Genomic DNA, 27030 nt, shown 5'->3' with positions numbered 1-27030 from the left:
TGGCAGGGCATAATAAAAAGGACCCAAGAATCCAAAATGAAACACACATTAAACTCCGAACCAGGAGAAAGGACGAATAAAACCAGTAGATAAAACTAGTTAACTATATAACAAAGTCCCCTCAACCGGAAACAATGTAACAGGGGGTTACAGCACCCCTTAAAATACACATATACACACTAGTACCTTAATACCTCAAACAAACTCATACACACCTAAACTGTCTCAAATCATAGCACCACAAACATCCGTATGGTACCCCAGCCACAATACCATCATAGTGCTATGCAGCGATACACACAGTGCCGTCCCACAAACCCATCACAAGAAGAAAGGAAGACACGCGGACAACAGGTCATGTCGCACGCAAACCCAGCACACACACACACACATACTCGCACACTCGCCCAAAGGAGATTAATCCCACAGCTAAACATTACACATTGACAGCATGCCAACAACCAACGTCAAAACAAAACGGAACCGAGAACACTAACAGTCGCCACCTGAAGAGTATAGTACAAACACCTCAGGAGGAGGAAAAAAAAAACAGAGGCCCAACAAAACCAGAACGACACACACAAAGCAGGAAAAAACAAAATTGATAACCCAATAACGTCCCTGAACCCCAGGAAACCCTAGACACATGGCAACCGACCTACGGAGCCCAGAGTCCATCAAACCCACAAAACGAAAGCAAACTACAATCCCAGTACCCCCCCAAAAAAACACGTCATATAATACCCATAACGCACATAAGCATCAGTAAAATGGTCCCCTAACCCTTCCCCAAGCAACCAACGTAATTCCCATTTCGAGTAACGTAACCGACCTTCCAAAAACCCCAACATTCTATCCACTGTATACCCCTCCCGCCTCCCAACCCACACACAATAAAGATAATCCGATAGAACTAAAAGCACAGTATTGCGGACCCTCCTACAAGGAGCCTGAACATCAAACATCAATAAACGTAAAGGGGAAATACGGTACACTGACCCGCAAAAACGCACAAGCGTTCTATTCAACCAATCCACCAACCTCGCCCGGCCTGGGCAAAAATAAAACGCATGAAACGCAGTCTCCAGCCCCCCACAAAGGTTACACCCAGCACTATCCTTAATCCCCAACCTCAGTAGCCGCTCGTTAGTCGCAAGCGACTCGTGTAAATACCGGTACAGGAATTCCCTCTGCGACGGAGCTAGAAACTTCAAATGGAGCGATTCACACACCACGATCCAATCAAAAAGAGGAAACGAGTCTTCAACAGCAGGGGCGACAAAAGGACGCACTTCCTCATGCATCCTCCGACACGTAAAAAACAAGAACCCCTCCACACGACAAAGCTTCCAGAGGACATCAATTGCACAAGTATAAAAGAGCGGCGATAGAAACGCAATCTCTCTACACAAAGTTAACCTCAACAGAGAATTTACACGCATCGTACAATAATATAACCCCAGAGAGAACACACCGCCCCCCCCAAGAGCCCCTTTCTAAACGAGACAAAACATATTGCCAACGCCTTATAGTATACATCGAACAATCCAATCCCGCCTCGCAATTTTGGCAAACAAAGCGTAGACCTACGTATCGGACAATACCTCTCACCCCACAAGTATCGAAAAAAACCTTATTAATGGCCAATGCAACCTGCCGACTCAACGGAAAGGTATGAGCCATGTACCAAACTTTGGACAGAACCTTGCAGTTAAGTAGCAGCCCCCTCTGAAACAAAGTCAGCCTCCTCCCATACAAACATGAAATTGAACCCAAAACTCTTCTAGAGACTGCCTCCCAATTCTCCTGCAAGGACATGGCATACGTTTTACACCACCGGATGCCAAGAGTCTGAATCGAGTCCACAACCAGGAACCAAAAATTCCCCCCCACGAAGGCCGAGAAGCCCAGGCACTAAGCCCCATCATACAAATTTTCTCCCGATTTAGCACTGCCCCCGTCGCCCGATGAAACCGAGCCAGTACATCCTGCACCACAAGAACTGACTCCTCCGTGGAGACAAACACAGTCGTGTCGTCCGCATACCCTACAACGGGTACCAGCAAACCATTCGGGAGACGTGGTGGCACAAGAGAATGATGGGACCGCAAAGCCAGATACAGAGGTTCCTGAAACAGAATAAACAGGATCATAGAAAGGAGGCAACCTTGCCAGACCGACTTCCCAAGGAAAAAGGGGGCACTCAATACCCCGTTAATACAAACACTACTCTTGCATCCCCTATACAGCATTCTGACCCAAGAGAGAAACTGCGGCCCAATCCCAATCCTCTCCATCACCTGAAACACAAAACTCATATCCACCCTATCAAAAGCCTTAGACCAATCTAAATTTCCCATGACCGATGGAACAACATTATCTGAAAGATAATAAATCATATCCCTCATCAAATTATTGCAGTAGACAATCGACCTACCCGGAACACCACAAAACTGCCCTGGCGAAATACACTTCCCCAAAACCAACCGAAACCTATTCGCCAGTATCTTGGAAAGAATTTTATAATCCTGGTTCAGGAGAGACAACGGTCTCCAATTTGAGAGCAGCTGCACATCCCCAGATTTCGGCAGGAGACGAATAATACCAAATGACTGTGACCCACTAATAACACCATGCCTCAGGCTATACCGCACCACTAAGAAGTCCGACCCAATCACCCCCCATAAACACTTATAGAATTCCGCCGGCAACCCATCAGACCCAGGCGCCTTCCCATTCGCTAAACCCCGAACCACCTCCCAAATCTCCCTATCCGTAAACTCTCAGTAATGGCACATTGTCCTCAACAGACAACACATTCTGGCAAAAACTAAGAAAATGTTCACAATCAGCCGACATACACTCTACCTTCCTATACAAACCCTCCAACTCTTGTCAAACCTAACACACCAACCCATCAGTATTAGTGAGGACCGTTCCATCCACCCTGCGAATACCAGTCATAACGGTAGAGTACCTAGGAGACTTAACCTTACCCAATAAGTGGGCAGTGACTCTCACCCTCTACACGCTCAGACGTCAATAGACGGATATGGATACCCTGAGCCACCTCCTCCCGCAACCCATTTATCCGTCTCTTCAGCAATACAATCTCATCATACCTATCCAAACCCTGGTCCATGAGCCCATAAAGCTGACGCAATCGAGCCTGCAACAAATTCAAAAGACCATACCGTTCCGCTGCAATACGCTTCGAGAAACGAACAAAGAAACGTTTGCACTCCACCTTACACCAGTCCCACCAATCTAGCAAAGACACAAAATCAACCTTCCACAGCACTAGCGCTCTCCACATCACACCAAATTCCTCCACCACCAACGGGTATCTAAGCAAACCACAATTTAGCTTCCACCAACCCCTACCCAACCGCACCTGATCATTGACAACAACGCCCACCACCACCATACTATGGTACGAAAAACAGACCGGAACAGTGGCCCAAGAGCGGACCTGACTATAAGATTTGTGCACATACACGCAATGAAGGCGAGAGCCATAATCCCTACTAACAAAGGTATAGGCCGGGACACCACCCGCCAGGAAACAGGTATCACGGAAGTGCATAGATTGCAACGTCCTAACTAAAGCAGGAGAGACAGACGCCTGAGCACGAGTGCAACAGTCCCGGACTGAGCTTACACAATTAAAGTCACCACCAAAAATCATCCTTCTCGTGTCATTCTGTAAAAAATAAAGCAAACCATCCGAGAACAACTCTTCCCTCTGAGCTCGCCTATGCGTTCCTGAGGGCGCATACACATTCAGCAAGGGAAACTGTTATAATAAATTAAATGGTGGGCTTGCTATGGGGAATCTAGTGCTATTCAGGGGTAAGGTCAGTCAGAATAAAGATGTATCTATTTGGGGAGATCTGTAAGGCCCGGCCCCCATGGAAACTAGAAGTAGTGCTGACTACTTGGCTACAAGGTCAGTCTAGGGAATGATCAAGATCTCCTACACAGGAAGAACGATACTCTTATAATTCATGTACTTATTTATTAACCCCTTAACAGCCCCCCATATACATTCACACCAATAACAATAACAACAACTTCACCACACTACCTTACGTTAAAAGCCTTGGTCCACATAAGCAGGATACAAGGTTTTACACTGAACACAAGCTAGGGTAAAGCTCTACAATTGAATAACTTGAAGTTAGAGTCAGCTTAGGGTAGGGGGACCACGTGGTTCCAATGGGACCCCCTTTAGAATAACTAGTAATATAAACTCTAAAAACACCTACTGCACACAGAGTATACTACTCTATACATAGAACATGAGTATGCCAGAGATTGAATAATGTACTCAGTATACTTATCTTGAACAAGACACAGAAATAAGGAAACGAAGAGGAAGGAGGAGGTAATTCCTTTCACCACAGCCAGCAACCAGAGAAGACCGCTTCAGCCCAGATCATCCAGCCTCCCGCATCGTGTGGTGCCGGGAAGAGCCTAATTGATCGTGCAGCTAAGCACATTAAAAATCTTCCCCTATGCAACGTATTGTTACTTTACAAATGATTAAATTATTAGTAAACATAGTTGGTGCCTATGTTATTATTTAATAATCAACCCCAAGCTCAGTCTTTAAATGCTTTTTGAAAAACAAGAATAGTCTTACGTCTGGCAGGGAAGATACAAACAGACACACATCGAGTTGCGTTTTGCTACTCTAACGTAGCTTATTTAGTTCAATTTTGAGCTCTGGTTTCCACTGAAGAACCCAGGGTCGTAACAGAAACACAGAACCCATAAACGACACATGCGCCAAAATCACATTACCACAGTAATTCATTTCCGAACTCACTATCCCCATGCTCGCCCTCTTTGCCAACAAAATCATCGTGCCACCCTTTAATAACACAGGAGGGTTCAGCAACACCTCGAAATAATGCAACACCACCTCCAGTCGGTCCATACACTTAACATTATGCTCTTTAAGAAATATAACATCCAACTTGTGATAGCGGGCCACCAACACAAGCTGACGTTGCTTCAAACGGCAATTCAGCCCATTAACGTTCAATGTCGCACATTTCATCCACACATCCATTGAGAAAAATTTACAATGAAGACCACATTCACACAACACTACCACTACATCCCAGGGTAGCATCGCACCCAACAGAAGAGCCCTCAACCCCATCTCCCAAAACTACTGGAATGGGAGCCACTTCGGCAAGCTTACCCAGAGAACTCTTCTGGAGCTTTACCGCCAAATCTCCCCTTACCGACTCTTCCTGGACCCCTTTCACAATATCCCACCAATCTACATTCTGTGTACCACCAGGTGGTGGATCACCCCCGCGAATTTTAGGAACTCCATCATCCATCACAGACACGCCCCCACCAGAAGGCGGAATATCCGAGTCGACGGAACCATAGGATCACACCGCACAGCCGTCAAGGAAGGGGGGAGGGGGTGTCGTCTTCCAACCTCCTCCGTGCATCTAGGATATTCTGATGAGAACCTCCAAATTTCCGCCGCTTCATACTGTGCTGCCCAGCGCCAACAGGCAACAGGCAATCTGCCTCACGTCGTCCAGAACCGCGACTAGGAGCATGCACATCCTCCATATGCACTTCCGCCACCACCTCAGTTGTTCGAGCAGCAGACCGAGCCATATGAACACCATCACTGATCACTTGCTGCGGGTTCCAATGCACACCAAACGACTCAGCATTGGAGCACCCATCCACCGATGAAATTCCCACCACTGCATCTACCACCTTACCAGAGAAGGTAGGCACCACAGCACACGCCTTCGGAGCTGGTCTGCACGGGCACGCACGGGCTCGTAGGGAGATCGACATTCCCACTAGACCTTTCAGGAGACGGCACAGCAGTACGGACGTCATCCGCACCAGCAGATACCACTGAAGCAGCACTCTTAGGACCCAGATTTGCGCCATCCACCAATGCATCCGGTCCCATACAAGGGGCACTGCTCAAAACTGATAGATCTTCTTGCTCATGCAAAGGAGGAAAATAATTTTCATTGAACAGATTAACCCGGTCATCTATCCTAGTGGTGCAGGCAGCAGCCACATTGGCCAACATGACCACACATGAAACATGTCCGAGTCTGTCCCCGGTAGAAGAAGCCAACCGTATAGCCAGCAATCTAAAGTGAGGAAGGCACATTCCCACGAAGGACCATTTTTGCCGTCCAGTAACCATTCATGAGTCCTTTGATGGCTCCAGACGTGTGCCTACACACACGAATAAAATCGACACGCTCATACCTGGCAAGCGCCCAACGGAGCTTGCCAGGTATGACATTTCAATTGGAGCATTTTTAATCGATACGTACGTATACTCCACACTCAAATTCGCCACCCTCAGAGCCCCGACCGTTGCTCAGCCGCACCTCCCGATCCTCATACTGTTCAATAAACTTCCTGAACAATCAATTCTCAGCGAACTTCACCACCACTCTGTCCTCGCTAATGATCTGCAAACCAACAAGATCTTCCACCTTCACTTTCATAACATCAAACAGCGTATTGCTGATGACTCCAATGTCCACTTTACAGGTGAACGTCAGCCCTGCCGACTCCTTCCTCCGCAGTGGCGGCACATAAGTCCCCATACTGAGACGAGTAAGTAGTCACCCCGCAGTGGCAAACGACCACTCGCCAGGGCAACCGAGAAGCGTCCAATGGAAACACCAGCAGAGAGACCTCAGGAACGTCCGACCTGGCTGGTGGTTCGACCACGACTCAAGGTGATTGACTAGTTTAGTGATCACAAGGGTTCTCCTTTGTAGGAACTAAAGTTATTAAGCAAATCGATAAATTAAAGCCAAACAGGTCCCCAAGGGCAGATGAAGTCTTTACCAGTGTACTTAAAGACTGTAAAGACGAGCTTTATGATCCATTCTCCAGCATTTATATAAATCATTAAAGTTGGGCAGTGCGCTGGAGTCGTGGAGGGTTGCCTATGTGGTACACATTAAGAAAGGAGTAGATCAACTGTGTCGAACTAACGGCAAATTAGTTTAACGCCTATTGCTGGAAGATTACTTCAATCTAAAATTGCAAAGGTTTTTTTCTACATGTTGAAATGTAGGTTAAATAAATGATTTACAACATGGTTTTAATAAGGACACTCGCGGTTGATAAGTTTCATATTCTATTCCAGCATAATTGAGGCAGTTGATAGTGGAAAGTTTTGCGATGTTTTGTACCTTCACGTAAGCAAAGTTTCTACTAAGAGTGTAGTTATTTCAATGGAAATAGTTAATATAATAACTTCATTGTTAACTGTACAAGTCCTATTGGCCAATACGTGAAAACAAATAATTATATCCACCCAAACCCATTCATATATATGTCTAACCTACGCTTAAAACATTCAAAGCGATCCTCCTCCTATTATGTTACGTGGTAATTGGTTCCACAAATCAGCAACCCTGTTACTGGTATCAATTGATTTGATACTTAAAATGGAAAGTGTAGCGAGTGAATTGGTGCTAGTGAGCTAGCTATATGGAGCTCTGTAACGGACAAAGTTGGATTCCCGCGATAGGGGCTACGACAGATTCAGGAGCCAAGACAGCCGAAACAACGTCACGATTAAGCAAAGGAGGAGATCAGCAGTAGAGGGCCCTTGTCTTTGATTATCGTATGGGACGGGGGTCTTAAATAGACTGGCGAGGCCGACTACAGATGTCAAAGACTTCCAAGTCATTCGCTTTGCTGAAAGAGGAATAATGTAAGGTAAGGTAAGTGGAATAATGTCTATTGTTTCTGTGCAGACAAGAGCATTTAAATCTTTTTTGTTTTTCAGACTCTTACTGTTCGTGTAATTTACCTTAAGTGTATTATTACCTTAAGTGTATTATTTTTCTTCCTTTTTCATTCCCCCCCCCCCCCCCCAACACATTTTATTGCCTCATTTCTCCATATCTATTCCCATGCCACTATCTACTAACAATTTAAACCCAAACACACCCCTCCCACCACAGGTTCCAACGAGTTGGCAACGGCAACAACCCCAGCTCGAGCTTTCATGTCATTAAAAGAACAAATCCCCAGGGGCTGTGCAGTGGGTTCGAACGTACGTCCAGGATGATCCCAAACACGCACATTAGTCGACTGTGCCACTACATTGAATCTGACACACGACAGGTGCATCTGGGATAATCCGGGACGTAGGTTCGAACCCTCATCACATCCCTTGTGGATGAATGCCACAAATGATCGGGATTCCTCCCTTGCTCCTAACTAATTCTATGGCTTTCTTAAACCTCTCTTATCAGTTCCTAACCCATATCTCATCTTACATAATTTCCACCAACACTGATCCAAATAATGGGGTTGTTCCCATTTCCAGCCATAACATCATTCATGTTGTTTACTGTATCACCAATTCATTGTCCCGGATAGCAAACCCTTAACCAGTTCCCCCCCCCCCTATCTCTGGCACAACAGGCTCTATCCAAATACCTCACCTAGGAATCACCAACAACCAAAATTTGCTTAAGTACTTCCTTTACTTTGTGAACACCCTGAGGGACCTGCGCTCCCTTCGTTGCCTTGTTTTTCGAGCAAACTGCCGTCTCCCTACAACACTTCCAGCATGGCAAATGGGTTAGAAGTCTGAAGACATTTAACAAACTTTTTATGACAGACGGCTTTGTCATAGGTTTCTTAAAACCCCTGTCCTTTGCGACATTCCAAGACGAAGACTTTCTACTGTTGCTCTCCTCATTTACTCCCTCTTGAGGTTGTTTCATCTGTCTTGGCTCCTGCATCTGTCCTAGCTCCTTCCACATGGAATCCAACTTTGCCCTCTTAGCCCCACATTGCTCTGCTCCTGGAAGTGGTAGCGAGTGAACTGGTGACAGTTCACTCACTACAACTTCCATTTTCAATATCGGGACAATTGGAACTCCAGCTAACACACCCTCTCACTGTGCCTCACTGTACATCTACTACGTTACCTGATAACTGGTTCCACAAATCCACAACCATGTTATTAGTCGATTATTTGTTAGGTCTCACCAAAATCTAAACTTATCATTTTTATATCCATTGTTTTACGTTTTTTTTAATATATACAATAACATACCGACATTATTGAGGTGTTCAAGTGGGTGAACGGGCATAAAGGATTATTAATGAGGTATTAAAAGTATCAACACACAAAACATGAAACAATGAAATTATATATATATATATATATATATATATATATATATATATATATATATATATATATATATATATATATATATATATATATATATATATATATTGGTGTATACTGGCAGCAGGTTTTCTTTCAAACATGTTTCATTGAATATGACCGCATATTCTGTATTTATTATTTTCTGGTTTAGGGCTTCTATCCCTCTAACTATTTTCTTAGCATCAGGGCTTAATTGGAATAGGAGTTCTCCAAAACTCATTTTCGTACTTTTAAGGTAAAGAAAAGAAGTGATTTACTATAGAGTGTATTACACTTATTTGTATAATTTGCACGACGTTTCGAACCTCCATGGTTCATTCTCAAGTGAACAATCTTACAATACTAGTTGATTTTATACCCGCATTAGGTCAGGTGATAATACAATGAAGGTGAAAAACATGGGGGGATACATAAGGGATAAACATAGGGGCTGCAGAAGGCTTATTGGCCCATACGAGGCATCTCCTATCTAAACACAAAGATTAATCCAGTGTAATTGGCCTGTTATGTTGGACATTGTCTTCTGTGTTGGCATCGATATGTTCTTGTCTTGTCCTTACTCTCATGGTGGGTAGAGTAAATAGTTCCGTGATTTGGGTGTTCATGGTAGGTCGCTCTATTCTTATGTGAATTGCCTCAAGAATTTGTAATCTTCTTGAATCTTGGGTTTTGTCTATTATGCAAGTATTCTTGTTCAACATTTCTCTTGTTAGAAGAAAATTTCTCTTGTTAGAAGTTAGTTTCTCTTCTAACAAGAGAAATGTTGAACAAGAATACTTGCATAATAGACAAAACCCAAGATTCAAGAGGATTACAAATTCTTGAGGCAATTCACATAAGAATAGAGCGACCTACCATGAACACCCAAATCACGGAACTATTTACTCTACCCACCATGAGAGTAAGGACAAGACAAGAACATATCGATGCCAACACAGAAGACAATGTCCAACATAACAGGCCAATTACACTGGATTAATCTTTGTGTTTAGATAGGAGATGCCTCGTATGGATGGGGTTGTTGCTGTTGCGAACTCGCTAGAAGAAGTGGTTAGAGGTGTTTGTTTGGGTTTAAACTGTTAGTAGATAGAGGTATGGGAATTGATTTGGAGGAAGGAGGTAATAAAAGTATGTGTTTGTGGGAGAAAGGAATTGGCAAAACGATCAGGGAAAGAGAAGGTCCGCAAAATAACAATTCACTTAGGGTATATTACACTAACAGTAGAAGTCTAAGAAATAAAATTAACGAATTAAATGCTCTTGTCTGCACAGAAAAAATAGATATTATTGCACTTACCGAAACGTGGATGAATGTAGAAAATAGAGAACTATTAGCTGAATATCAAATATATGGATTTAAACTATTTCACACAGATAGATATATTAGACGAGGAGGTGGAGTAGCCATATATGTTAGGAACAATTTGAAATGTAGTCTCAAAGAGGGAATCAAAACAGAGCCACACACAGAAACTATTTGGATTGAATTAAACGAAAAAGCTAATAATATTATAATAGGAGTAATATATAGGCCACCAAATTTAGACAGAATGGAAGCAAAGCATCTATGGGATGAAATATCTAGAGCATCTAGATCTAACAGTATTTATGTCATGGGTGACTTTAATTTTAGCGGAATAAACTGGTTGAACAAAACAGGGAATAGTGAAGCAGAAGATTTTCTAGAATTAATTGACGATTGCTTTCTTACGCAACACATTAAGGAACCAACACGGGAAAATAATATTTTAGATTTAGTGTTAACTAACAGGGAAACGCAAATTAATGACATCGAAATAGGGAGTGAGCTAGGGAGCAGTGATCACAAAGAAATCAGATTTAGCATAGAATGGAATAGACCAGTAGGAGAAAATTCTGTTAAAGTGCCAGATTTTCGAAAAGCTGATTTTAATAGCCTAAGAAATTTTTTGGGTCAAATTGATTGGAAAGGCTTGGGTATGGGGTGTGGGCCGGTCTTGGAGCGAGACATGAACCCAGCGATAGGTGACTTAAATGGGGATTTCGATGTGGATTCAATATATAACTTATTTAAGAATATTCTAAACAAAGCACAGGAACGTAGTATACCATACAAATTGAATAGATCGTATACTAATGACCCAAAGTGGATAACAAAGAATTTGAAGAACCTTATAGGTAAAAAGAGAGCTTGGTACAAAAGGATTAAAAATGGGGAGGTCACTTTAGAACAGGAATTCGTACAACTGGTTAGAAATGTTAAAAAAGAGATAAGGAAAGCAAAAAGAAACTATGAAGTTCGCATAGCAGGGCAAGCAAAGACAAATCCTAAAGGGTTTTTTCAGTTATATCGTACTAAGACTAGGGAAAGGATAGGTCCATTAAAAACTGAGACAGGTCAAATAACAGATAGTGATGAAGAGATGAGTAGTATTTTTAATAAATATTTTGTATCTGTATTTACTAAAGAGGAACTTAACAATATGCCTTCAGCCGAACAAGTCTATGTGGGTGGGGACGAGGACAGGTTGACGAGTTTAGCAGTTACCAGGGAGGATGTTCTTAAACAAATAGTAAAACTCAATCCAAACAAATCCCCAGGGCCGGATGAAGTGTTTGCTAGGGTGCTTAAAGAATGCAAAGAGGAGCTTTGTGACCCACTGTCAACCATATTTAATAAATCAATAGAGTCAGGCAGAGTGCCAGAGTTTTGGAAAGTTGCTAATGTGATACCAGTTTTTAAGAAAGGAGATAGATCACTTGCGTCTAACTATCGACCAATTAGCCTAACGTCTATTGTGGGAAAGTTACTCGAATCTATAATAGCAAATAAAATTCGTCTTCATCTTGAAAAACATAAATTAATAATTGAGTCGCAACATGGTTTTATAAATGGCCGTTCATGTTTAACAAATTTGTTATCTTTTTATTCTAGCATTGTTGAGGCAGTTGATAGTGGTAAGGATTGCGATGTTGTATACCTTGACTTTAGCAAAGCTTTTGATACAGTGCCACATGAAAGACTGATTAAAAAAATAGAGTCTCATGGTATTGGGGGTGCTATATTAAGCTGGATTAGGGCATGGCTATACCAAAGGAAACAGAGAGTTAGTATAAATGGAATCAAGTCAGAGTGGGAAAATGTTGTAAGTGGAGTGCCTCAAGGCTCTGTCCTGGGACCTCTGTTGTTTATAATATATATAAATGATTTAGATTCAGGTTTGAGTAGCAACATTTGCAAATTTGCCGATGATACGAAAATCGGTAGGGAAATTAATTCGGAGGAGGACTCACTATCACTTCAAGTTGATCTAGATAGGGTTTTGAAATGGTCAAAGGATTGGCAGATGCAGTTTAATGCTGATAAATGTAAAGTTCTGAGGTTAGGTAATGATGATAGAGTTACAAGATACGAGCTAGATGGTGTTGTGATTGCGAAGTCGGATTGCGAAAGGGATCTGGGAGTTATGATTAGTAAGAATTTAAAACAAAAGGATCAATGCATAAATGTTCGTAATAAGGCAAATCGGACACTTGGATTTATTAATCGCAGCGTTAGTAACAAGACACCTGGTGTGGTTCTCAAGCTATATCTTGCTCTAGTTAGGCCCCATTTAGATTATGCAGTTCAGTTTTGGTCGCCATATTATAGAATGGATATAAATTCACTTGAACGTGTCCAGCGTAGGATGACTAAGTTAATTCCCCAAATTAGAAATCTTTCATATGAAGAAAGATTAACAAAGCTTAAGTTGCATTCACTGGAAAGGCGAAGAGTTAGGGGTGACATGATAGAGGTTTACAAGTGGATGAATGGACATAACCGGGGGGATATTAATAGGGTATTAAAAGTATCAACACAGGACAGAACACGAAACAATGGATATAAATTGGATAAGTTTAGATTTAGGAAAGACTTGGGTAAATACTGGTTCAGTAACAGGGTTGTTGATTTGTGGAACCAATTGCCGCGTAACATTGTGGAGGTGGGGTCCCTCGATTGTTTCAAGCACGGGTTGGACAAGTATATGAGTGGGATTGGGTGGTTATAGAATAGGAGCTGCCTCGTATGGGCCAATAGGCCTTCTGCAGTTACCTTTGTTCTTATGTTCTTATGTTCTTATGTATGGGCCAATAAGCCTTCTGCAGCCCCTATGTTTATCCCTTATGTATCCCCCCATGTTTTTCACCTTCATTGTATTATCACCTGACCTAATGCGGGTATAAAATCAACTAGTATTGTAAGATTGTTCACTTGAGAATGAACCATGGAGGTTCGAAACGTCGTGCAAATTATACAAATAAGTGTAATACACTCTATAGTAAATCACTTCTTTTCTTTACCTTAAAAGTACGAAAATGAGTTTTGGAGAACTCCTATTCCAATTAAGCCCTGATGCTAAGAAAATAGTTAGAGGGATAGAAGCCCTAAACCAGAAAATAATAAATACAGAATATGCGGTCATATTCAATGTATATATATATATATATATATATATATATATATACATTGAATATGACCGCATATTCTGTATTTATTATTTTCTGGTTTAGGGCTTCTATCCCTCTAACTATTTTCTTAGCATCAGGGCTTAATTGGAATAGGAGTTCTCCAAAACTCATTTTCGTACTTTTAAGGTAAAGAAAAGAAGTGATTTACTATAGAGTGTATTACACTTATTTGTATAATTTGCACGACGTTTCGAACCTCCATGGTTCATTCTCAAGTGAACAATCTTACAATACTATATATATATATATATATATATATATATATATATATATATATATGTGCGAACAAGCCAGAATGGTCCCCTGGACAATATGCAACTGAAAACTCACACCCCAGAAGTGACTCGAACCCATACTCCCAGAAGCAACGCAACTGGTATGTACAAGACGCCTTAATCCACTTGACCATCACGACCGGACAAAATGAGGTGATAGCCGAGGCTATTTGAACCACCCCACCGCCGGCACTCGGATAGTAATCTTGGGCATAGCATTTTACCAAATCACCTCATTCTTAGGGGCACACGTGAGGAACACAAATGCGAACAAGCCAGAATGGTCCCCTGGACAATATGCAACTGAAAACTCACACCCCAGAAGTGACTCGAACCCATACTCCCAGAAGCAACGCAACTGGTATGTACAAGACGCCTTAATCCACTTGACCATCACGACCGGACAAAATGAGGTGATAGCCGAGGCTATTTGAACCACCCCACCGCCGGCACTCGCATAGTAATGTTGGGCATAGCATTTTACCAAATCACCTCATTCTTAGGGGCACACGTGAGGAACACAAATGCGAACAAGCCAGAATGGTCCCCTGGACAATATGCAACTGAAAACTCACACCCCAGAAGTGACTCGAACCCATACTCCCAGAAGCAACGCAACTGGTATGTACAAGACGCCTTAATCCACTTGACCATCACGACCGGACAAAATGAGGTGATAGCCGAGGCTATTTGAACCACCCCACCGCCGGCACTCGGATAGTAATCTTGGGCATAGCATTTTACCAAATCACCTCATTCTTAGGGGCACACGTGAGGAACACAAATGCGAACAAGCCAGAATGGTCCCCTGGACAATATGCAACTGAAAACTCACACCCCAGAAGTGACTCGAACCCATACTCCCAGAAGCAACGCAACTGGTATGTACAAGACGCCTTAATCCACTTGACCATCACGACCGGACAAAATGAGGTGATAGCCGAGGCTATTTGAACCACCCCACCGCCGGCACTCGGATAGTAATCTTGGGCATAGCATTTTACCAAATCACCTCATTCTTAGGGGCACACGTGAGGAACACAAATGCGAACAAGCCAGAATGGTCCCCTGGACAATATGCAACTGAAAACTCACACCCCAGAAGTGACTCGAACCCATACTCCCAGAAGCAACGCAACTGGTATGTACAAGACGCCTTAATCCACTTGACCATCACGACCGGACAAAATGAGGTGATAGCCGAGGCTATTTGAACCACCCCACCGCCGGCACTCGGATAGTAATCTTGGGCATAGCATTTTACCAAATCACCTCATTCTTAGGGGCACACGTGAGGAACACAAATGCGAACAAGCCAGAATGGTCCCCTGGACTATATGCAACTGAAAACTCACACCCCAGAAGTGACTCGAACCCATACTCCCAGAAGCAACGCAACTGGTATGTACAAGACGCCTTAATCCACTTGACCATCACGACCGGACAAAATGAGGTGATAGCCGAGGCTATTTGAACCACCCCACCGCCGGCACTCGGATAGTAATCTTGGGCATAGCATTTTACCAAATCACCTCATTCTTAGGGGCACACGTGAGGAACACAAATGCGAACAAGCCAGAATGGTCCCCTGGACAATATGCAACTGAAAACTCACACCCCAGAAGTGACTCGAACCCATACTCCCAGAAGCAACGCAACTGGTATGTACAAGACGCCTTAATCCACTTGACCATCACGACCGGACAAAATGAGGTGATAGCCGAGGCTATTTGAACCACCCCACCGCCGGCACTCGGATAGTAATCTTGGGCATAGCATTTTACCAAATCACCTCATTCTTAGGGGCACACGTGAGGAACACAAATGCGAACAAGCCAGAATGGTCCCCTGGACAATATGCAACTGAAAACTCACACCCCAGAAGTGACTCGAACCCATACTCCCAGAAGCAACGCAACTGGTATGTACAAGACGCCTTAATCCACTTGACCATCACGACCGGACAAAATGAGGTGATAGCCGAGGCTATTTGAACCACCCCACCGCCGGCACTCGGATAGTAATCTTGGGCATAGCATTTTACCAAATCACCTCATTCTTAGGGGCACACGTGAGGAACACAAATGCGAACAAGCCAGAATGGTCCCCTGGACAATATGCAACTGAAAACTCACACCCCAGAAGTGACTCGAACCCATACTCCCAGAAGCAACGCAACTGGTATGTACAAGACGCCTTAATCCACTTGACCATCACGACCGGACAAAATGAGGTGATAGCCGAGGCTATTTGAACCACCCCACCGCCTGCACTCGGATAGTAATCTTGGGCATAGCATTTTACCAAATCACCTCATTCTTAGGGGCACACGTGAGGAACACAAATGCGAACAAGCCAGAATGGTCCCCTGGACAATATGCAACTGAAAACTCACACCCCAGAAGTGACTCGAACCCATACTCCCAGAAGCAACGCAACTGGTATGTACAAGACGCCTTAATCCACTTGACCATCACGACCGGACAAAATGAGGTGATAGCCGAGGCTATTTGAACCACCCCACCGCCGGCACTCGGATAGTAATCTTGGGCATAGCATTTTACCAAATCACCTCATTCTTAGGGGCACACGTGAGGAACACAAATGCGAACAAGCCAGAATGGTCCCCTGGACAATATGCAACTGAAAACTCACACCCCAGAAGTGACTCGAACCCATACTCCCAGAAGCAACGCAACTGGTATGTACAAGACGCCTTAATCCACTTGACCATCACGACCGGACAAAATGAGGTGATAGCCGAGGCTATTTGAACCACCCCACCGCCGGCACTCGGATAGTAATCTTGGGCATAGCATTTTACCAAATCACCTCATTCTTAGGGGAACACGTGAGGAACACAAATGCGAACAAGCCAGAATGGTCCCCTGGACAATATGCAACTGAAAACACACCCCAGAAGTGACTCGAACCCATACTCCCAGAAGCAACGCAACTGGTATGTACAAGACGCCTTAATCCACTTGACCATCACGACCGGACAAAATGAGGTGATAGCCGAGGCTATTTGAACCACCCCACCGCCGGCACTCGGATAGTAATCTTGGGCATAGCATTTTACCAAATCACCTCATTCTTAGGGGCACACGTGAGGAACACAAATGCGAACAAGCCAGAATGGTCCCCTGGACAATATGCAACTGAAAACTCACACCCCAGAAGTGACTCGAACCCATACTCCCAGAAGCAACGCAACTGGTATGTACAAGACGCCTTAATCCACTTGACCATCACGACCGGACAAAATGAGGTGATAGCCGAGGCTATTTGAACCACCCCACCGCCGGCACTCGGATAGTAATCTTGGGCATAGCATTTTACCAAATCACCTCATTCTTAGGGGCACACGTGAGGAACACAAATGCGAACAAGCCAGAATGGTCCCCTGGACAATATGCAACTGAAAACTCACACCCCAGAAGTGACTCGAACCCATACTCCCAGAAGCAACGCAACTGGTATGTACAAGACGCCTTAATCCACTTGACCATCACGACCGGACAAAATGAGGTGATAGCCGAGGCTATTTGAACCACCCCACCACCGGCACTCGGATAGTAATCTTGGGCATAGCAACCAAATCACCTCATTCTTAGGGGCACACGTGAGGAACACAAATGCGAACAAGCCAGATTGGGCCCCTGGACAATATGCAACTGAAAACTCACACCCCAGAAGTGACTCGAACCCATACTCCCAGAAGCAACGCAACTGGTATGTACAAGACGCCTTAATCCACTTGACCATCACGACCGGACAAAATGAGGTGATAGCCGAGGCTATTTGAACCACCCCACCGCCGGCACTCGGATAGTAATCTTGGGCATAGCATTTTACCAAATCACCTCATTCTTAGGGGCACACGTGAGGAACACAAATGCGAACAAGCCAGAATGGTCCCCTGGACAATATGCAACTGAAAACTCACACCCCAGAAGTGACTCGAACCCATACTCCCAGAAGCAACGCAACTGGTATGTACAAGACGCCTTAATCCACTTGACCATCACGACCGGACAAAATGAGGTGATAGCCGAGGCTATTTGAACCACCCCACCGCCGGCACTCGGATAGTAATCTTGGGCATAGCATTTTACCAAATCACCTCATTCTTAGGGGCACACGTGAGGAACACAAATGCGAACAAGCCAGAATGGTCCCCTGGACAATATGCAACTGAAAACTCACACCCCAGAAGTGACTCGAACCCATACTCCCAGAAGCAACGCAACTGGTATGTACAAGACGCCTTAATCCACTTGACCATCACGACCGGACAAAATGAGGTGATAGCCGAGGCTATTTGAACCACCCCACCGCCGGCACTCGGATAGTAATCTTGGGCATAGCATTTTACCAAATCACCTCATTCTTAGGGGCACACGTGAGGAACACAAATGCGAACAAGCCAGAATGGTCCCCTGGACAATATGCAACTGAAAACACACCCCAGAAGTGACTCGAACCCATACTCCCAGAAGCAACGCAACTGGTATGTACAAGACGCCTTAATCCACTTGACCATCACGACCGGACAAAATGAGGTGATAGCCGAGGCTATTTGAACCACCCCACCGCCGGCACTCGGATAGTAATCTTGGGCATAGCATTTTACCAAATCACCTCATTCTTAGGGGCACACGTGAGGAACACAAATGCGAACAAGCCAGAATGGTCCCCTGGACAATATGCAACTGAAAACTCACACCCCAGAAGTGACTCGAACCCATACTCCCAGAAGCAACGCAACTGGTATGTACAAGACGCCTTAATCCACTTGACCATCACGACCGGACAAAATGAGGTGATAGCCGAGGCTATTTGAACCACCCCACCGCCGGCACTCGGATAGTAATCTTGGGCATAGCATTTTACCAAATCACCTCATTCTTAGGGGCACACGTGAGGAACACAAATGCGAACAAGCCAGAATGGTCCCCTGGACAATATGCAACTGAAAACTCACACCCCAGAAGTGACTCGAACCCATACTCCCAGAAGCAACGCAACTGGTATGTACAAGACGCCTTAATCCACTTGACCATCACGACCGGACAAAATGAGGTGATAGCCGAGGCTATTTGAACCACCCCACCACCGGCACTCGGATAGTAATCTTGGGCATAGCAACCAAATCACCTCATTCTTAGGGGCACACGTGAGGAACACAAATGCGAACAAGCCAGAATGGGCCCCTGGACAATATGCAACTGAAAACTCACACCCCAGAAGTGACTCGAACCCATACTCCCAGAAGCAACGCAACTGGTATGTACAAGACGCCTTAATCCACTTGACCATCGCGACCGGACAAAATGAGGTGATAGCCGAGGCTATTTGAACCACCCCACCGCCGGCACTCGGATAGTAATCTTGGGCATAGCATTTTACCAAATCACCTCATTCTTAGGGGCACACGTGAGGAACACAAATGCGAACAAGCCAGAATGGTCCCCTGGACAATATGCAACTGAAAACTCACACCCCAGAAGTGACTCGAACCCATACTCCCAGAAGCAACGCAACTGGTATGTACAAGACGCCTTAATCCACTTGACCATCACGACCGGACAAAATGAGGTGATAGCCGAGGCTATTTGAACCACCCCACCGCCGGCACTCGGATAGTAATCTTGGGCATAGCATTTTACCAAATCACCTCATTCTTAGGGGCACACGTGAGGAACACAAATGCGAACAAGCCAGAATGGTCCCCTGGACAATATGCAACTGAAAACTCACACCCCAGAAGTGACTCGAACCCATACTCCCAGAAGCAACGCAACTGGTATGTACAAGACGCCTTAATCCACTTGACCATCACGACCGGACAAAATGAGGTGATAGCCGAGGCTATTTGAACCACCCCACCGCCGGCACTCGGATAGTAATCTTGGGCATAGCATTTTACCAAATCACCTCATTCTTAGGGGCACACGTGAGGAACACAAATGCGAACAAGCCAGAATGGTCCCCTGGACAATATGCAACTGAAAACTCACACCCCAGAAGTGACTCGAACCCATACTCCCAGAAGCAACGCAACTGGTATGTACAAGACGCCTTAATGCACTTGACCATCACGACCGGACAAAATGAGGTGATAGCCGAGGCTATTTGAACCACCCCACCACCGGCACTCGGATAGTAATCTTGGGCATAGCATTTTACCAAATCACCTCATTCTTAGGGGCACACGTGAGGAACACAAATGCGAACAAGCCAGAATGGTCCCCTGGACAATATGCAACTGAAAACTCACACCCCAGAAGTGACTCGAACCCATACTCCCAGAAGCAACGCAACTGGTATGTACAAGACGCCTTAATCCACTTGACCATCACGACCGGACAAAATGAGGTGATAGCCGAGGCTATTTGAACCACCCCACCGCCGGCACTCGGATAGTAATCTTGGGCATAGCATTTTACCAAATCACCTCATTCTTAGGGGCACACGTGAGGAACACAAATGCGAACAAGCCAGAATGGTCCCCTGGACAATATGCAACTGAAAACACACCCCAGAAGTGACTCGAACCCATACTCCCAGAAGCAACGCAACTGGTATGTACAAGACGCCTTAATCCACTTGACCATCACGACCGGACAAAATGAGGTGATAGCCGAGGCTATTTGAACCACCCCACCGCCGGCACTCGGATAGTAATCTTGGGCATAGCATTTTACCAAATCACCTCATTCTTAGGGGCACACGTGAGGAACACAAATGCGAACAAGCCAGAATGGTCCCCTGGACAATATGCAACTGAAAACTCACACCCCAGAAGTGACTCGAACCCATACTCCCAGAAGCAACGCAACTGGTATGTACAAGACGCCTTAATCCACTTGACCATCACGACCGGACAAAATGAGGTGATAGCCGAGGCTATTTGAACCACCCCACCGCCGGCACTCGGATAGTAATCTTGGGCATAGCATTTTACCAAATCACCTCATTCTTAGGGGCACACGTGAGGAACACAAATGCGAACAAGCCAGAATGGTCCCCTGGACAATATGCAACTGAAAACTCACACCCCAGAAGTGACTCGAACCCATACTCCCAGAAGCAACGCAACTGGTATGTACAAGACGCCTTAATCCACTTGACCATCACGACCGGACAAAATGAGGTGATAGCCGAGGCTATTTGAACCACCCCACCACCGGCACTCGGATAGTAATCTTGGGCATAGCAACCAAATCACCTCATTCTTAGGGGCACACGTGAGGAACACAAATGCGAACAAGCCAGAATGGGCCCCTGGACAATATGCAACTGAAAACTCACACCCCAGAAGTGACTCGAACCCATACTCCCAGAAGCAACGCAACTGGTATGTACAAGACGCCTTAATCCACTTGACCATCACGACCGGACAAAATGAGGTGATAGCCGAGGCTATTTGAACCACCCCACCGCCGGCACTCGGATAGTAATCTTGGGCATAGCATTTTACCAAATCACCTCATTCTTAGGGGCACACGTGAGGAACACAAATGCGAACAAGCCAGAATGGTCCCCTGGACAATATGCAACTGAAAACTCACACCCCAGAAGTGACTCGAACCCATACTCCCAGAAGCAACGCAACTGGTATGTACAAGACGCCTTAATCCACTTGACCATCACGACCGGACAAAATGAGGTGATAGCCGAGGCTATTTAAACCACCCCACCGCCGGCACTCGGATAGTAATCTTGGGCATAGCATTTTACCAAATCACCTCATTCTTAGGGGCACACGTGAGGAACACAAATGCGAACAAGCCAGAATGGTCCCCTGGACAATATGCAACTGAAAACTCACACCCCAGAAGTGACTCGAACCCATACTCCCAGAAGCAACGCAACTGGTATGTACAAGACGCCTTAATCCACTTGACCATCACGACCGGACAAAATGAGGTGATAGCCGAGGCTATTTGAACCACCCCACCGCCGGCACTCGGATAGTAATCTTGGGCATAGCATTTTACCAAATCACCTCATTCTTAGGGGCACACGTGAGGAACACAAATGCGAACAAGCCAGAATGGTCCCCTGGACAATATGCAACTGAAAACTCACACCCCAGAAGTGACTCGAACCCATACTCCCAGAAGCAACGCAACTGGTATGTACAAGACGCCTTAATGCACTTGACCATCACGACCGGACAAAATGAGGTGATAGCCGAGGCTATTTGAACCACCCCACCACCGGCACTCGGATAGTAATCTTGGGCATAGCATTTTACCAAATCACCTCATTCTTAGGGGCACACGTGAGGAACACAAATGCGAACAAGCCAGAATGGTCCCCTGGACAATATGCAACTGAAAACTCACACCCCAGAAGTGACTCGAACCCATACTCCCAGAAGCAACGCAACTGGTATGTACAAGACGCCTTAATCCACTTGACCATCACGACCGGACAAAATGAGGTGATAGCCGAGGCTATTTGAACCACCCCACCGCCGGCACTCGGATAGTAATCTTGGGCATAGCATTTTACCAAATCACCTCATTCTTAGGGGCACACGTGAGGAACACAAATGCGAACAAGCCAGAATGGTCCCCTGGACAATATGCAACTGAAAACTCACACCCCAGAAGTGACTCGAACCCATACTCCCAGAAGCAACGCAACTGGTATGTACAAGACGCCTTAATCCACTTGACCATCACGACCGGACAAAATGAGGTGATAGCCGAGGCTATTTGAACCACCCCACCGCCGGCACTCGGATAGTAATCTTGGGCATAGCATTTTACCAAATCACCTCATTCTTAGGGGCACACGTGAGGAACACAAATGCGAACAAGCCAGAATGGTCCCCTGGACAATATGCAACTGAAAACTCACACCCCAGAAGTGACTCGAACCCATACTCCCAGAAGCAACGCAACTGGTATGTACAAGACGCCTTAATCCACTTGACCATCACGACCGGACAAAATGAGGTGATAGCCGAGGCTATTTGAACCACAAATAGCCGAGGCTATTTGAACCAAATACACAACCCAGTTGTGTATTTGTGAAGTCTTTGAAAAGTGTAATAAGTTTTACGAAACGCTCCCGTGTCGCGTCAGACTAGAAATAAAAATGAATTTTGGAGAAGTGATTTTTTATTTACCTCCAACAGTGAAGCGTAATGTACGAAAGATTGAGAAAATTCGTGTTAGAATTATTAATCTTACTTTTTCGGTCATATTTAATAATATATGTCTACAGGAAAGACTGCTACCAAAATATACTAATATATATATATATATATATATATATATATTGGTGTATACTGGCAGCAGGTTTTCTTTCAAACATGTTTCATTGAATATGACCGCATATTCTGTATTTATTATTTTCTGGTTTAGGCTTCTATCCCTCTAACTATTTTCTTAGCATCAGGGCTTAATTGAAATAGGAGTTCTCCAAAACTCATTTTCGTACTTTTAAGGTGAAGAAAAGAAGTGATTTACTATAGAGTGTATTACACTTATTTGTATAATTTGCACGACGTTTCGAACCTCCATGGTTCATTCTCAAGTGAACAGATCTTAATGATGATGAAGATTAAGCCACCCAAAAGGTGGCACGGGCATGAATAGCCCGTAAGTGGTGGCCAATTTAAGCCATTACCAGTATCAAGAGCTGATACTGGAGATCTGTGGAGGTGCGAATGCACCGTGCATGATGGGAGATGTTTCCCTTGTGAATGTGTTAAGATGAAGATGAAGCCACCCAATAGGTGGCACGGGCATGAATTGGTAAGTGGTGGCCCTTTTGAGCCATCACCAGTATCAATAGATGATACTGGAGATCTGTGGAGGTGCGTCTGCACCCAGCGTGACGGGAGATGTTTCCCGTGTTTTAAACAGATGATGAAGATGAAGCCACCCAAAAGATGGCACGGGCATGAATAGCTCGTAAGTGGTGGCCCTTTCGAGCCATCACCAGTATCAAGAGCTGATACTGGAGATCTGTGGAGGTGCAAGTGCACTCTGCGTGACGGGAGATGTCTCCCATGAATGTGTCCAAGATGACGATTTAAACCATCGAAAAGGTGGCACGGGCATGAATAGCCCGTAAGTGGTGGCCCTTTTGAGCCATTACCAGTATCAAGAGCTGATACTGGAGATCTGTGGAGGTGCAACTGCACCCTGCGTGACGGGAGATGTCTCCCGGACCAAGTGTGTGGTGGTGACTGATCAAGATTGATTGATTGATGAAGATTAAGCCACCCAAAAGGTGGCACGGGCATGAATAGCCCGTAAGTGGTGGCCCTTTTAAGCCATTACCAGTATCAAGAGCTGATACTGGAGATCTGTGGAGGTGCGAATGCAACCTGCATGACGGGAGATGTCTCCCTTATGAATGTGTTAAGATGAAGAAGAAGCAACCCAAAAGGTGGCACGGGCATAAATAGTCCGTAAGTGGTGGCCATTTTAAGCCATTACCAGTATCAAGAGCAACAGATCTTACAATACTAGTTGATTTTATACCCGCATTAGGTCAGGTGATAATACAATGAAGGTGAAAACATGGGGGGATACATAAGGGATAAACATAGGGGCTGCAGAAGGCTTAATGGCCCATACGAGGCAAACTTCTGCCTTCTGTCACTTCTGCCTGAACGGTAGAAGTGAGTGCCCCCAAAGATGCAAAGCCAGTGTTCTCAATGCTTATATTCGTCGAGCGCTTACCCACTACTCTGAATGGAGCAACGTGAGTAGAGAGTTTGAAAGAGTAACTCGGGTATTGGTGAACAACGGATATAGCAACGCGGAAATAAACGCTGCTATAAGAAGACACTTGGACCGTTGGTATAATTCAGAACCTAGAACAGAAACCACAACACCCCCAATAAAATTATATTACAAATCAACCATGCACAGTGAACATATAAAAGAGGAAAGAATAATGAAAGAAATAATCCGTAAAGGAGTAAAAAGCACTACTCCTAACCAAAACATAAACCTGATAATATTCTACAAAACCAAAAAGACTTCCGAACTCCTTATCAAAAACAGCCCGAAGCCGACGGAGAACCCTCTACAGCAGTCAAGCGTTGTATACATGTACACTTGCCCCCACGAAGGATGTAACCTTCAATGTAAGTACATAGGTATGACGTCGACCAAGCTGACGAGGCGTTTGACATGCCATCTTCAATCTGGTGCCCCTAGGAATCACATGAGACAACCCCATGACATTACTCTAACAAGAGAAATGTTGAACAAGAATACTTGCATAATAGACAAAAGCCAAGATTCAAGAAGATTACAAATTCTTGAGGCAATTCACATAAGAATAGAGCGACCTACCATGAACACCCAAATCACGGAACTATTTACTCTACCCACCATGAGAGTAAGGACAAGACAAGAACATATCGATGCCAACACAGAAGACAATGTCCAACATAACAGGCCAATTACACTGGATTAATCTTTGTGTTTAGATAGGAGATGCCTCGTATGGGCCAATAAGCCTTCTGCAGCCCCTATGTTTATCCCTTATGTATCCCCCCATGTTTTCACCTTCATTGTATTATCACCTGACCAAATGCGGGTATAAAATCAACTAGTATTGTAAGATCTGTTCACTTGAGAATGAACCATGGAGGTTCGAAACGTCGTGCAAATTATACAAATAAGTGTAATACACTCTATAGTAAATCACTTCTTTTCTTCACCTTAAAAGTACGAAAATGAGTTTTGGAGAACTCCTATTTCAATTAAGCCCTGATGCTAAGAAAATAGAGGGATAGAAGCCCTAAACCAGAAAATAATAAATACAGAATATGCGGTCATATTCAATGAAACATATATATATATATATATATATATATATATATATATATATATATATATATATATATATATATATATATATATATATATATATATATATATTGTGACGGTAACCCGTTGGTGTTCGGCTGTTCAAAGCTAGGGGTATGGCCTCGTCACATAGTATTAAAAAAAAATAGAAAATCTGGAACTTCGTCTGTGGTAAGGTAAGGAGAAAACACACAAAACACAAGTAAACTTTAACAATGAAATTTTAATTACGTTAAATAAACAAAACATGAATAAAATGGACAAACAAATTCGTATAATAAAATCAATCAAAATAATTAAATGACACGATGAAAAGTTACGTTAAGACAAGTGAACAAATAACAAGCTGTGCAATATACAAAAAATGGGAGGTGCAGGAATATTGGCTTTAAGCTATCACCTCTCTCAGTACACGTAAGCCAAGGCTTTAGTCTACCAGGAAGAAGTGTTAACCGTATGAAAGCACTGAATATTCTGAGGACTAAGGTCGTGGCGGCCCCAGACATCAAGTGGTATGGTGGGTGGAGTGCAGTTGCAGCCAGACCGGCGGCCAATCGGCGAGGAGCCGGCAACAAGACAGGTAGTTTGGCGGTTTGAGTCTGAGCAGGTGTTCCTGGCTGCATACGTTTTGCTCTCTGGCAAACCTTGCTGGTGTTGTTGTCGTTGTTGGACATTTCTTCCATAGTAGTTTTATATAGATGTATCGACGTATTTTTGGAGGGAAGAGCAGGCTCAATCTCTTGAAGGAGATTATCGTCACAATATATATATATATATATATATATATATATATATATATATATATATATATATATATATATATATATATATTTTATATATATAATATATTTATATATATATACACACACACACAACCTTAGAACACTTTCCCATCAGGAGATTCGAACCCTAGCCAGCACAGAAGCCTTACAGCAACTGGCATAACTGGTACGCCTTTAACCCACTGCACCACAGCTCAGACCCCTAAAGAGATGGTAATTTCGGAGTATTTCACCTCCAAAGATCACCACCTCCCAAGGGCAACTAGAATCCAAAACAAAAGGGCCACCATTTACTGGCTTTTCATTCCCGTGCCACCTTTAGGGTGGCTTAATCTTAATCAATCAATCACCATTTGGTCAAGGAGACATCTCCCGTTGAGCAGGGTGCAGTCACACTTCCACAGATT

The sequence above is a fragment of the Procambarus clarkii genome, chromosome 16, assembly GCF_040958095.1.
Source record: "Procambarus clarkii isolate CNS0578487 chromosome 16, FALCON_Pclarkii_2.0, whole genome shotgun sequence".
Lineage (NCBI taxonomy): Eukaryota > Metazoa > Arthropoda > Malacostraca > Decapoda > Cambaridae > Procambarus > Procambarus clarkii.
This window is presented reverse-complemented; position numbering follows the sequence as displayed.